This window comes from Dicentrarchus labrax, unplaced genomic scaffold, assembly GCF_905237075.1.
Source record: "Dicentrarchus labrax unplaced genomic scaffold, dlabrax2021, whole genome shotgun sequence".
In the NCBI taxonomy this organism is placed as follows: Eukaryota; Metazoa; Chordata; class Actinopteri; family Moronidae; genus Dicentrarchus; species Dicentrarchus labrax.
This window is the reverse complement of record NW_026136721.1, coordinates 3,579,753-3,594,537: the sequence shown is the minus strand read 5'-3', so window position 1 is coordinate 3,594,537 and position 14,785 is coordinate 3,579,753. Positions and strand designations below refer to the sequence as shown.

Here is a 14,785-nt window from a genome sequence, read left to right as displayed (position 1 = left end):
ATTCTCGTCCCACAGCAACACTAAAATAATACATCTTATTGTGACATACAGACTTTCTGTATTTATTGATAAGAGCTTTGCAACCTCTTGCGGTTCGCAAATGAAGCCGACACATAAATAAATAAAAGCTGCCGTTCCTCTAACGGCCACTAGAGGCTGGCTCCAGCAGTGAGTCTCCATAAGCCTCCATATTAAAATGTCTTTACAGCAGAAATAAACATGTTTCGCTCTCTACAGGTAATTTCCCCGTTCATGACAACAGTACGGGAGGTGAATCTATATACAACTCACCTGTTTATATTAAAGATTACATCGACACTAAAGGAAAGTTTATTAACTGTTTACATTGTGGACTGATCCATGGTCAGCTGTTTATTGTGTCATTACCGGCCAGCATAGTTACGAGTTCCTGGAGGACATGAAAATACTGGCGTGATGCTGGATGGCGGGGGGGAGGGACCCGGACGCTATCGGGGCCGTTCTGTGAAGTCTGCATGGATGAATGAGTGACGGCGCCAAAACGTCTGATACGCTCAGAGGCGGCGGGTCCATGCAGGCTTCAGGGTCGGTTCAGGACAAAGCTAACACACCCGAGTCCTTTTTCACACTGAAAATCCTCCAAGACCGACTGGAACCTGACTCATTTGTTCGGTTTTAACTTTAAACCAACAGAACTTTTTCACAGCCGCCACTTTGACATGAAATATTGAACAGAACCAGTTTGGATTATAAGTTAAAAAAAAAACCTGTTTCATGTTAAAATGGATAAAAGTTCCCTTTTTTTCCTCCATATTTATAAATGGTCGTTTTTAAGATTTTACAGTCTTTTATTTTGTAATTTCTTTGTATGACTGGGCCTTTATTTGGGTTCATAGTGTCTGATTCTACCATCAGGAGTACTCTGGTACAATATATTAATCAATATAGGACGCAGTCTGAAGTTGCCTCCACGTCGTCTATTAATTCCTGATAATGAACACTCATCAGCCAATGAATATTTCCCTTTTGAAGTATTTTTTCAGCTGCTGACAAACATTGTTGGTTGATTAAAAAGAGGTTTAATACTTATTTAATCTTATTTAAAACACTTAAAGGACCAGTGTGCAGGATTTAGTGACATCTAGTGGTGAAGTGGCAGATTGCATCTAACTGAACACAACTATAGAGTCAGTGTTTGGTTTGTCCCTTCTGGGCTCCCGAAAAAAGAAACCCTCCTTAAAGATTTTTTTAAATTTTAAAAATAATAAAAAAAAAAAAAATAAAAAAAAAAATATAAAAAAAAAAAAAAAAATTTTTTTTTTTTAAAAAAAAAAAATTTTTTTAAAAAAATTTAAAAAAAAAAAAAAAATTTTTTTTTTTTTTTTTTTTTTTTTTTTTTTTTTTTTTTTTTTTTTTTTTTTTGAGTTTTAGAGTCTGGATCACTTTCATCTTTTATCTTTATCATGTTTGTCTGAGTTGTTTGTTGTATTTATACTTTTGTCTTTTACAACAAACCAAATCTACCTCTAGGTACAAATAAAGTAACCTTGACGTACTCCCATCTGAGGAACACTAGACTAAGTAAGAGACTCAAGTTCAATAAAAATCAATCAGTCAGATTATTTGTGTTGTTAAGCTGTGGTGAGGAAACACTGGAGGCAGAATGAGAAAACTATGAAAAATAAGAGCAAGAAAAGAAGAAAATAGACAAAAATGACTCAGAAATAAAACAATTTATTGATTTCTACCTTTTAGATATTTATATTCATGTGACACAACAATGTTATTGACTTCAAATATCTTCATTTGGAGACTTTTCAAAGCAAATTTCTGTTATTTTCTTGACGATTAAATCAGCATATATTTCTGAATGTTTCTCTCAATCTTCCTCCTGTAAGAGTAATCTTTATTTATATTGTTCTGTGTTTAATTGTTTTTATCAAAGTAAAAACCTACTTGTCAATAAACCTGATTATTCATCCTGATTAGTAAAATATAATAAAATGTGTATAACACAATACAGTTTTTCATGAATTAACTCTTAACTCATTCATACTTTCAGCCAGAAACTCCATTAAAACTCTCTCAGATATTCAACTTCACTTCTATTCAACCTTTTCAAAACATTCAACTTTTCTTTAATCAGAATTACAAAGAGTAAACCCTTCAGAGCCGCTCGTCTTCGTCCTCTTCCCACGCATTCATACGTTCACACAGAAACTCCATTCAAACTTTAAAACGTTCACAACAAACAGGACTTTCTTACATTAATTCAGCTTTTTCATATCATTCATACTTTTTACACAATCACACATATTGGGGGTTTCTGTACGGCTAATGGCTATAAATAATGTGTTTAAAACATAAAATATTGTCTTATAAGTGTTCGAATTTGTGTATATATTTCTATATAATGTTAAGAGTGAGCCAGTTAAACCTCCCGCCGGCTGCCAGCAGAGGTCGCTGCGTCCACAAGGAACCAAAGCTGTTTAAAGGTTTTTGTTTTCAGGATGTTTGTGGCCAAAAGTTTTCAAAGGGCAACGTTCTCATGTTGATTCCCAACACAGTTCATTCTTCCTGTAGAGCCAGTTTTTATCTTTAGACAACACACAAACATCCTGTAATCCACTGGTTCCCAACCCTTTTCTATTACTGAGTAAACTGACTTTATTTATTGATCTTTTATATTATGTTCAATCCATAACAATAACAAACATTTAGAGTAAAACTAGAGATTTGGATGAGTTTTCTGGATATTTTAAGGAACTTTTTATATAATTTTCTGTCTGTATTATGTATTTCTAACAACTGTCCATTGTTGTATTAACTCTTTGGTTCTTTTTAACTTTAACATTGTCTTATAATTAAGTACTAAGTGTTATAATTTGTGTATATATTTATACATACACTTGTTTTTAGATCTTGAATAATAATCTAACAATCATAACTTTATTAAATAAACTAAACACTGCAGACCGACGGCGTATATTACGTTTTCTTCACAACCTTTAAAATCAAGAAGCGAAGCTTTGACGAGCCCCGGTGGGGTCCCGACCCACAGGTTGGGAACCACTGCTGTAATCAACGACAGAAAGGCCAAAGCACCTTGTGAATAACTCAGATTATCCAGATTATTTATGTATCTCTGTGATTTTTTCATCCAGTTGATGACTCGGTGTAACAGATTTCAGATCAATAATCCATCTTTGGGTCTGAATATTGTACAGTTTCTAGATTCAGATTATCAACAAACACTGGAACATATGAGTTTAAATCATCTGTTGTCCTCTCGTTTGTGCTTCCAGAGAGGCAGAAATGTCAGAGATATTGTTTTCAGTTGTGACGGATAAAACACCTTGAAGACATTCAATCAACCTCATTCAGGAAAGAAATATGACGTAAAATAATTCATTAACTCTTTCTCTATTTAAAAGTCCTCAGTTATATTGTTTACATACTTTATTGTATGTAAAGTGGTGTATTTTTTTTTTTTTTTTTTTTTTTTATGTTTTATGTTATGTTTTTTGATACACTTTCACCTTTGTAATATATAAGACACTTTAAAGTAAGAAAAGCAAGATTTGCGCTGCCTAAATAAATCACAGTGAGGTTATTACAGTGAGCTTTGGTTGGTTAATTTTGATGTTTTAATCAGTTTTTAATGTGCTGCAGCCGCCAGAAATGACCAGTTCAACATGAGAGAAGAAAGTTTTTGACTTCGAAAAATCAAAAAGTTAAAACCATCACGTCACATAATGTTAGAGTGAGTGAGTTATAATGTGAGAGTTGCACACGCAGACACATTCAGCTAATGTTTTAATGAATATCTTTTTAAAAATAGATTATATATATATATATAAAAACAAGTAGTACAACTTTATTTATACTGTACTTTTAGTTTTAGTCAGAACTCTTTTTGTCAGAGATCCGCTAAAATAGTACATTTTGCTCGTGATAAAAGCTTGAATCAGTTTTTCTAAGTCTATTTCTTCCATAAGATTCCTAACTCTAGCTGTTCTTAAGGTTATAAAACTGGTTCGGAGTAAAACACTGAGGTTCCTAACCTGCTCTTCAGTTTGTGGAGCTTTGTCCTTCAGGTGAGCAGCAACATTTTGCCTTTTCATCTCTGCAGCTGTTTTTGTTTTCAGGACATTTTCATCCACATCCAATTATTTATTTGCTCATCACATTTACATAATGAGTCAACAGGACTGCAGACAAAAAGACAAACCTGAAGTATCTTACTCAGGTTCCTCCTTTCTCTCTGTTCACTGACCGGAGTCGACCTGTGCGGTAAATTCAATTGACTGGATATGATTTGGAAAGGCAGACACACACCTGTCTACAATAATATCTGAGCAACAACCAAGAAAAAATTCTCCATAAAATCTGATCCAGTTTGAACAAAGTTACATCCTGTAGTGCAAGAAGAGGCGTACGGGGGGCAGAATGGAAATTAACTGTTATTATAAGGTGGAAAAGTTACAAATTGTTGCTTTAAAGGGAACTCTTTATTAGTTTCTGTCGTATTTATAATGTTACAGTGTCGGATGTTGACAATAGACGAGGCCAGAGTGTTAAATAATGAGGTTAAAGGTATGTAAAAGTAATTCCTGTGAGCAAATAAACTCATTCAGACTGTTTGAATAGAAAGTTTCCAACGTGACGAGCCGTCGTTGTAGAAAAAGACGACGTATTCAAGCACAGCGACGTACGGGAAGCGTATAAAACATTTTTATACGTAGGATAAGCAATGCCAAATTCCAACGCTGTGTCTCAATTCGAATCCTTCCATACTCGCGCTAACTATTTTGAGTACATAAGTGGGTTCGCATTGTCAGTGTGGCAGAATGTACCACGACCTGGATGGTTCGCTCATAACGGGCAAAAGATTGAGAGTTGGAAAGTTGGACGCTCAGCGGCGCCTTTTTCACTGCTTGGCGGGAAAACATACCGGTAGATTTTCCACAAGATGTCAGCGTAGACGGTGTAATGAAACAGGGACACACACAGGCGATAAAAAGTGTTTGATGAGTATCGTGAATAAATCCAGTTAAATTTAAGCTAGTATTGGTGCTAAGTGCACAATGCCCGCGCTCGATCTGAGACTCTACGTTACCCAAATTACCTTTTTTTTTTGTATCCTGACTCTGTTACATGTAATCCATTACTCCCCAAGCCTGATTGTTTTTCTGTTACTGGGCAGTAAATCATTATTAGCAGTAATATAATAACTAATAACTTATATATTTCAGTAGAAATATTACAGTTACCTCCAGAAAAAATAATTAGGTACATTATTTTTGTTGTCTCAGTAGCAGAAATGTAATATAAGTGTAACTAATTACTGTTGGCAGGGAGAAATCAGTAAAGTAATAATATAACTTCTTAAAAGAGTAATGAGTAATATATTATATTTTTGACTAACTAACCCGATGCTGGTTTCTTTGCAGATTAAAGTAGAGCGAAACAGGAACCACCACTTTAAATGAAGTCTGTGGATCCAACAGCAGGACGCCACGGTTAGATGCAACCTGAGGAACGTGGGTGGTCTTTCTCAGCGGGAATCAAACCCGTAACCCTGCAGAGCGACAGTTCCCGGCTCCACCGCTTTAACCTCTCAGTACGCTGGTGATTTCAGTCAAGCATCACGTAAACAGACACAATGTCAGTGGCGACGGCGTACGCGGCGGCTCACGTCGTCCTAACGCTGACCCCGGTGGGAAGGTGGTTGTGGGGGGCGGCGACGGCCTGTCCCTGCTTGAATCCACGAGGCCCCGGCGGTGACTCCCCTGACCGCGAGCTGAAGTTTGGCATTCCTTCACGGGCACACACAATGCATGATTAGGCAGCCCTGAGTGATTTGCACAGCAGGTCCTAACCCGTCAAATAACAGCCAGTCAGTCAGTCGGTCAATTAGAGTACGCGTCCCGAACACACACACACACACACACACACACACACACCGATCCACGGAGGTGTGATACAGTTGGAGGCAGAAATCGTCTCTTTAGTGGTGTTAAAGTGAAAAGAACCAGTTCTTCGTGTTACTGTCATGTTGTCAAGCTGTGAGGATAAGTGGTTAAACTGACTCTCCGCCCAAAATACTGTATATATATAAATACCTAATCTCATCTGTCGAGTTGAAACACTGAACGGACGCTACGGAGCAATTCCTCTTACGAATATACTTATTGATGTGCATCTATTTGCTTCAATCACTGAACTCACGCTGCCTTTATCAGGGACAGGCCTTTAATTCCTTTAGCAGTAAACTCTCAATAATATTCTATAATTGTGTTTCTAACAGTTTGATTTTCAGGTCGTACTTTGTTCTCTGAGCCGTGACAGACCATGACACTTGATCGTGAACGTTGTTTTACAGCACAGAGCGTAAAGACGGCGAGCAACGGCCATAATATGATAATATTCACAACTCGGATTAATTTTAATTAAAACCTTTGATTCTTTAGATCTGTGGACCGTTACGGACTAAAGGAATATAAATAATGGATATTTATACTTCCACGAGCACTAAACAATTGAATTGTGGAGAATCTCACTGATGATGTAATGATGAATGATCATACTTTTGCAGCTTTAAGAAGTTTTATAAATCCAGATAATTTCTATAAAATCCAGACCAGGCCTCTATTGGAGACCTGCTTTTATTTGGCAGAACATGTAGCCACACTGGGCTAATAAAGGAGATGCATCTATTTGGGACTCTGCCTTTATTAAAAGTTTTATGTATAGTATTTTTATGGTGTTTAGGATTTTACTGATATAAACTGTGGATGGATCCTATTTAGATAATTAATTAGTGGTTCATAGATTCAGGAGGATAAACACTCAGATGCTGAATGTTAAAATGTTTCTAAATGGTTAAAACTTTAATTGCCTGAAGGATTATGACGTAGGAAAGATTACGTCGGGGTCTTGATAATTGTTGATAAACGCTGGGAGCTAATCGAGGAGGCGCACCGAGCCTCCGCCGCCACGTGAATCACTCAGCCGCACGTTGGAAATATTAATCATCAGTTAGTATTAATGAGAGCCTCTTTCCACTTCAGAAGCCTCTCCCGGTTTGACAGGTTGACGCGTAAACAAAGCGCTGCGGCGTGAAGCAGACATGTCACGTTAGCCGTGCGGTGGCCATGGCGGCGGCCGCGGGTGACGACGGAGGCGCGGCCCGAGCCTGTTTACCACATCTCTCATTACTCTGTATTGTCTGTCCTCCCTGCCCTCCGCTTTAACTGTCAGTCACTCTGACAGACGCCCTGAGGAAGGGGATGACTGCCGCACTCACCTGCACACATACATACCTGACACATACATGTTCAACACACACAGAAACACACACACACACACACACACATGCACAGACACACAGAAACACACACTTCCTCCTCTGACAGCCACTTAATGCTAAAGTGGATTAGAAACACTTTTCACAGGAAAATATGATTATGAACAAACTCAACCTGAAAAGTTTCCTGTGCAGCCAAATTATTAGAAATAATTCTGAATTATTTTATTTGCAGTTACATAAAAAAAAAAAATCACAAAATTCTCCAAAATCTGAATACAGGTGAGTTTTGTGTGTGATTTAAATAAATAAATGATATCCTTAAATTTGTTTTATTCATTCAATGTTTAATACTGACGTTTAATTGTTTCCCACAATTCCTGAGTTTATATTTGATATGTTCAATAACGCCGAATGGACGTTAATGATCACCTGAAAATAAGAATAGTTGTGTTTTTGTTACCTCAGAATGAGCTGTCTTTATCTTCAGAGGCAGCGGGTTCTCCTCTAGTGGTGGAGTCCGCCATGTTTGATATACAGGCTGTATATCGGGAGTGTTCTCGTTCTTCTGCACCTTCACCTCTTGGTGCAACTAAATCCTACACTGGACCTATAACACATTTTAAGGCCTAAAATTTAGATTTATTTGACTTTTTATAGGTTCCTCACTTCACCCTCCGCTTGCACATGTGAAGGAGGAAACTGTGGCGGCCAAAATCAAACAGGCCCCATCTACAGCCAGTGTTTGGTTTGCCCCTTCTGGGCTACTGTAGAAAACATGGTGGTTCAACATGGTGGCCATTAGAAGAGAACCCGCTCCCTGTAATTAAAAACAGCTCGTAATTAATTATTATCTTCAGTTGATTATACACGAATGAACACATATCTATGAATATTATATTATATTTCTGCCAATAGATCCTCTTAAATGTTTCACACTGGAGCTTTAACTAATTAATCGTCATTAAAAAAATATTTCTTTCTCATTATAATAACTTACTGAATATTTTTATCGTGTTTACGTTCAACATTCAGATAAATGCCTTCGTATTAATTTCCCAGCATTACGCTCGTGGAGGCATTCAGATACGCGTCACTCACACAGTTGACAGAGAAAGTAGTTTGTCGATGATAATATTTCCCATGAGCACTGGCAGTAATTACAGCCCTCAGTGACGCCGTCTGTCAGCGGCTTCGGTTGTCAGGACGCAGGAGGAATGTTGGGAATGCAGTTTTCTGACCGCCTGAGCTGGATGTGAGCTCCAGCTTTCATCGCTCCTCCACTGAACTTATAAGGACAAACACTCGTTCGTCTGAGACAACTGTGACCATTTCGGGGCTCGGCTGGCGTCGGCGCCGCAGCTCGTCGCTTGTTTGTTATGGCTGGCGAACCAACAATGTGGGGATTATGAATACTTTCTTTACCTCGAAGCGCCACAACAACAACCCAGACTGGCGGAGAGGAAACGCGATTTGCATCGAAGCGGCGTTTTTTCTCTGTAGCGTGGTCGATGCTGGCGGAAACAAAGAGCATTGTGGGAGCTTCTCCTGACTTCAGGTTGAAAACGGCGTTGGTGATCTCACCTGCGATGGTCGGTTATCTCCTCCTCCATTGCGTGACTCAGATAGAAGAGGCAGGAGAGGGCGAGGGGCGCCGCCACCGCCTTCGCCCCTATGAACCCAACACCCAGCCGCCATTTTGGTGCCTCTCAGGGGGCAGTTACACTGCTACCTGGAGGCGGTTGGCTTTTGTTCATCTTTTGCTCCGCGAGGCCTCTCTGCAGCCCACGTCAGTCGATCCGTATCTCAGTGCACGCGGGCGCATTCCAGCGGGGATTTGCAGAGCAGCATCGGGGTAAACTCATCTCAAACCGAGGATTAAAACTCAGATGCTCCGATACCGCCGGCTACTTCCTCTTTACTGTTGTTCCACCTTTCATGGGAATGGCCGTCAGAACTACTGATGGCAAACAAACACATTGGTCACTCACATTTTTTGGTATCAGAAACCCACCAAAAACATCCTCAGTGGGGCTAGAAACCAGCTCGCCAACCCTTTGGGATAATTAAGACTGGTCACGCCCCACAACCCCCCTCCTGTTCACTGTACCCTCTTACCGCCACCCCCCCCCCCCCATTCTTCCCCACGCGCTCCTTGGCAACAGTATTCGCTCCGTCGCTGCTTCTTTCCACTTCTCCTGCCAATCACACTTAACGCCGCCATCTGCCTGGAATGGCGCTGATATAAAAAAAAAAGAAAAAACGCCCTAAAGTGCTGGTGCCGGTCCAGAGCCGGCTGCCTATACGCTGATTAATGGTGAAGACGATGGAGCAGAAGTGTTGAGTCCTCCTCTGTCCTGTCTTGGAAAGCCGGAGAGGTGCTTTTCCTGAAAGCGGTTTTGGCCTCCGATGAACCAAAACAATGTGAGGAATTCTCAGTCTGTCACCTCAGATCACATCGCGGTGTCAGTCTGGGTCAGAGCGCCGTGGTTCAGCTGATTAAGGTTTAAAACTGGATGAGAAAACCAGAATTTGACATTGAGATACATAAAAGAGCCTAATAAGCCTCCTATTAGACCCACTGTCAGCCATCTTTTCTTAAAGTCCAGATCAAAGCAAAAAGGCCTTTTTTAACCCTTTAACATTTACATACACAGTCAGATTGTTTAATTTAAATCAACTTACAAAGAAAATCGATTTCTTTGTATTTTATGATATTTATATATATATATAGGACAGAGGTTCCAGGTCTGTGAAGTGTCTTAAACCTGCATTCTGTCTAACGACCAGCAGGGGGCAGCTTCATTGGCTGCAATAAAAACTAATACCATTCAGTCTTATAGAGAAATGAGTCGACTTCTCAGTTGATTTATGAGCTCAGTAAACATTTTGAGTTGAAACTGTGCAGCCAATGAGAGCAGCTCAACTTGCAGTACGTCACCTCCGCTGGCTCCAACAAACGGCAACGACCATAACTTTTCTTCCATGCCTTTGGCGACCCCTAGTGAGAGTACCGGACCCCCAGGCTGGGAACAACTGTATTAAAGGACCAGTGTGTTCGATATTTCAGTGATATCTAGCAGTGAAATTGCTGATGGTAACCAACTGAATACTGCTCGCCTTCCGAGCATGTAGGAGAAACTATGGTGGCCACAAAGAACTTGGAAGGCCTAGTGACAGATCTAAGGCAACAAAAACACAACAATTCCCATTTTCAGGTGATTATTCACTAATGAAAACATACTTATGAATATTTTATTTAATTTCTGACAGTAAATCCTCCTCAGTCTTTTACACTGGACCTTTAAGAACGAATAAATCAGCAGCTGGAAATGACGACTCGACCCAAAGGAAACATAAAACCTCTCAGTTTACGCTGTAAAACACTCACTTTTGTACCGCCTATTATTTGTCCTCTGTCACCTTAGCCCCAGCTAATCCTGCCCCCCCCTCCTGTCTTCATGTCAGATTTTTGCATGACTGCCTCGCCCACCTTTCTTCTCCCTGGTGGATGAACTTTTCAACCCTTCAACTCTGCCCTCGTCCTTGGGGACAGGAGGCCGAGTCCCGGAGGGCTTCACGTATTTTCAGTCTGCGTATGACCTTTTAAAAAAAAAAAAAAGTCTGTCGTCTCACATACGTACCGGCACGCCCACGCCCGTCGTGTCACCTCTTGCCCGGCTGCGAGTCCTGCGGCCATGTTGGGATACACCTAGACGAGACGAGAGTGGAGAGGCAGCCTGACGAGGCCACCGACAGATGTGTCATCGACGAGTCTGCACGCAGAGACGAAGAAGCAGATTTCAGGAGAGTTCAACCATCTGTCGGTTGAAAATACACATTCCAGGCACGTGCACCGACATGACATCTGTCATCCACAACACAAATATAGACTTGGTTGCACTGGTGTAGCATCTCTTTGAATATTGGATAATCTTGGAAAACTAGTTGTGTTTACGTGGAGTTTTAATAGTATAATTCCCCCATGAAAACAGATCTATAACAGAACAATAGACTACACTTTAATTTATTCCAAAAATAAACAGCCATTGCTCTGAAGAAGTGGCGGCTTTAGCAGAGTAAAAATAACTTGAATTAAATATAAAATAAATGGATCTGATTTTATCTGTTATAGACCCATTTAAGAGGAAGTGATTAAACGTACAATATGTAATGTCAGCAGCTTTGGAGGTCTCTCACAACAAAACAATAACAAGAAGTTTGATGATGACGTGAAGCAGCGTGGGATCATGGGAGTTGTTGTCTTCCCCACCATTGGTGTCACTGCAGTGAGCTTCTCCTGGTTAGGATTCCTTCAGTTTGAGCATTGTTGGAAACATTTGGGATAATGTAAGAACACAACTACATAGAGAACATAGAGCCAGAGTTTATACACTGTTTAATGAGGACATGTTACAGGAAAACAAATAATGGAACCAATCACCAGAGTGACGGATTCTAGTCTGGTCAGAGCTAACACAGCTAACCGCCTGGAGAGTCCACTGGAGCTTTTACAGTCACTAGAAGCACATTCATGGTTGCTCTTAGCTAAGCTAACGGCTCAGAGAGGCTTACTTTCTGAGTGTCAGGCCACAGTCTGCAGAGTGGAGACGTTGGTTTTATAGCAGCAGGGGTTAGTTGGCGATGAAATCTGCCTCCAGATCAGCCAATAGTAAAATTCAACTGCAGTAGTCGGTTTCAACCAGTAGAGGGCGGTCGCTGTGCATATCTATAGAAAACTATGTAGAATTCAAATACTTTGCATTAAATGTCCAGATTCGGACCTGAATAAATCAACAACACTACCGGATACAAAGGTTCTAGCTACAATCAGAGGTTCTGGGGTTTAGTTGCTCTGTTTTTTCCAGGAGTTTTCTTGATTATTCAGGACAGCAGTTGCTTACAAATGGTCATATAATTTAGCGGTATGTCAATTATTTAAACTTTTAACTCCAGTTTTAGTTCTCTTTTTTGTGACGTAGGTTCATTATAGGTAGGGGGTTTTTCGTGTGATATGACTACAGGTTTTCTCTAACCCAGGTGTACGTAGGCGATCTGACTGAGGGGCTAAAATACAATCAAAATGTTGTTGCAGGACTACAGAGATTATTTCCAGGATAATTGGGCATTTTAATTTATTTCCAGTTGTTTCCAGGACTAGAAAACAAGTATTAACTATCCAGATTTTCATGGGTTGTTCGTCTCCCTCCTGTCGGTCATTATCCATCAAAATTCAGATCTGACAAAGAAATAACATATCAAGCCATGCAGATAGTTTTGGTTTTGAGAGTCAGACTGTAGATGGAGAGCGAATGCAAGTTAATAAACAAACATTACTAATATTTATCAGATTAAATGACATTAGGATCTTTGACGTGGCAGAATAAGACACCTGACACCGGATTGCTATGAGGTGGCAAACTAAGGGCTTTGGCATTTGTCCATTTTTCATTAAATTACCTGTTTTTATTGCAAACCTTTCAACGTTTGTTCCTCCTCACTCATCTTGGGGGTGGGCTCAAAATCTTGACACTTTCAATACAACATCTCATTTTGAAGATTGATTCCAGCGTCGATAGGATGGATACCAGAAGTAATTAGTTTCTTTCTTCTATGTTGTACCCATTTGTAATTTATCAAAGAGACTGACTGACACAAGTCACATGTGGCTTTGGGTCGCAAATACATTCGCAGAATTTCTTCCTCCTCGAACTGAGCCCGAACCACGGAAGCAGTTTTGGGCGCAAACCCAAACTTCCACCAAAATAAATATAAATAATACATATTATCAAAACAAATAAATAACAAATTCACTCATTAATTACAGTTGCATGCATTATTAACGAAAGTCAGACCTATGGCAGCTGTTTTTTCCCCGAACTCTTGGTATAAACAGACTTAAAGCGTTAGAAATATACACTGTAGGCCTATACATGTGTGAAGAAATGTAAAAGTAAATTGTCTAATAGAACAGTGGCTAAGCGTCAGGGACAAGAAAACACTGAATTTGTCAGAAAATAAGCCAATTAAGTCCGTATGATTGTTAAAAATGATTAAACTACATAATACAGACAGATAATTGTATAAAAAGTTCCCTAAACAGGAAATAATCTGCTCAAAATTCATCCAAATCTCTCATTTTACACAAACTTCCTGCAGTTACTGAGTTCAGTTTGGGTTCATTTTGCAGTTTAAATATATGAATATCTACAAAATATGTCACTGAGTTTAATAAATTATACAAAATGGATTCCTTATGTTCAGGAACCACAACTATAGACTGTCATTGGTGAAAAGCTCGGCACAAAAAATCAAATCGATCCACATGGCGAGAAACTCCTACATAGTTTTTAAATACTTTTGTACTCACCTTCATTTTTTCTGTTAAACATCCTGACAAAAAGATAATAAGATGAATGATTGATGCATTAAAATGATCAGACGGACTCACTGAGTATCAGTGACACTCCTGTGGGGGTCAAACCGCGGTTGCTTTCCCCTGAAACGTCACACGTCTCAGTCTGCTCTCTGGGAATCTGAGGATGTCTGCTGGATCGCGACGGTGTGTGTCGGTGGCGAGGCCTGGCGCCGCTCTGTCCGCCAAACGCCACGTCGCCTCCTTGGGCTCCTTGCTCCTTTATGTCGCCTTTATTTCGCCTTTCTTCTCCGCAAGAAACGAGCCAAAGCCCCGAGGGAACTACAACACACAGAGTGAGAGAGAGAATGAAAGAGTGAGGAGTAAAGGACTGACGAGGAGAAATCAGAGATAATAAGAGAAGGAGAGATGGAGAGAGAGACAGAGAAAGGAGGTGTAATTTAAAACTTGGAATTAGTGTGACGCAAATTGGGGTTAGATGTCAGGAGAGCAACAACATGGCCGCCAGCGAGAGCATTTATAGTCCTTCTGTTTACAGAGATTTCCTGTCAGCTCTCTCTGTACAAACTGTGTTACACAATGGCGTGCAATGGGAGAAAGCTGCACCTTGGATTAAGATGTGTTCAGCTACATCAGTGAATCTGGCTTTTAAATTTGTGTTTGTCATGCAACTGTGACAGTTTTAGTGTTTCTAAGAGCCACTCTGTGTGTGCTCCCTCTCAGCTAATTTTAACAGTGACTTTAGGGGGCGTGGCCTCGTCACTGACCGCAGTGATTGACAGACTGACGACAGCAAGTCAGCTGGAGGTTTTATGGTCACTAGAAGCACATTCATGACAACACGACGGAAACAAGCGACAATGGATACAGAGTTGTTGCCCGTTTTCGGTAGCAAACTATGATTACTGTTGAATTAGTCTAGTTGAATTGTTGAAGTATTGTTAAAAAAGTATAAGAAATACGTCATACAAACACAGAATTGTATAAAAAGTCCCATAAACAGGAAATAATCTGCTCAAAATTAATCCAAATCAGAAAGTTGTTGCCCGTTTTCGTTAGTACCATCTAACATCTATTATGAAGCTAGCTGTGCTGTAGCATTACATCTTTTAGTTAACGTC

The 14,785-nt window shown here is 39.9% G+C and overlaps 1 long non-coding RNA gene across 1 annotated transcript; it reads right to left on the bottom strand.

Moving 5' to 3' along the window:
- Positions 1 to 3,972: 3,972 nt before the first annotated feature.
- Positions 3,973 to 14,099, bottom strand: LOC127355054 (uncharacterized). Its single transcript, XR_007881665.1, has 3 exons — positions 11,454 to 14,099; positions 10,933 to 11,064; positions 3,973 to 5,798 (listed from the first exon to the last, which is right to left on the bottom strand). It is a non-coding gene; the product is annotated as an uncharacterized LOC127355054 (long non-coding RNA).
- Between the last annotated feature and the right edge of the window lie 686 nt (positions 14,100 to 14,785).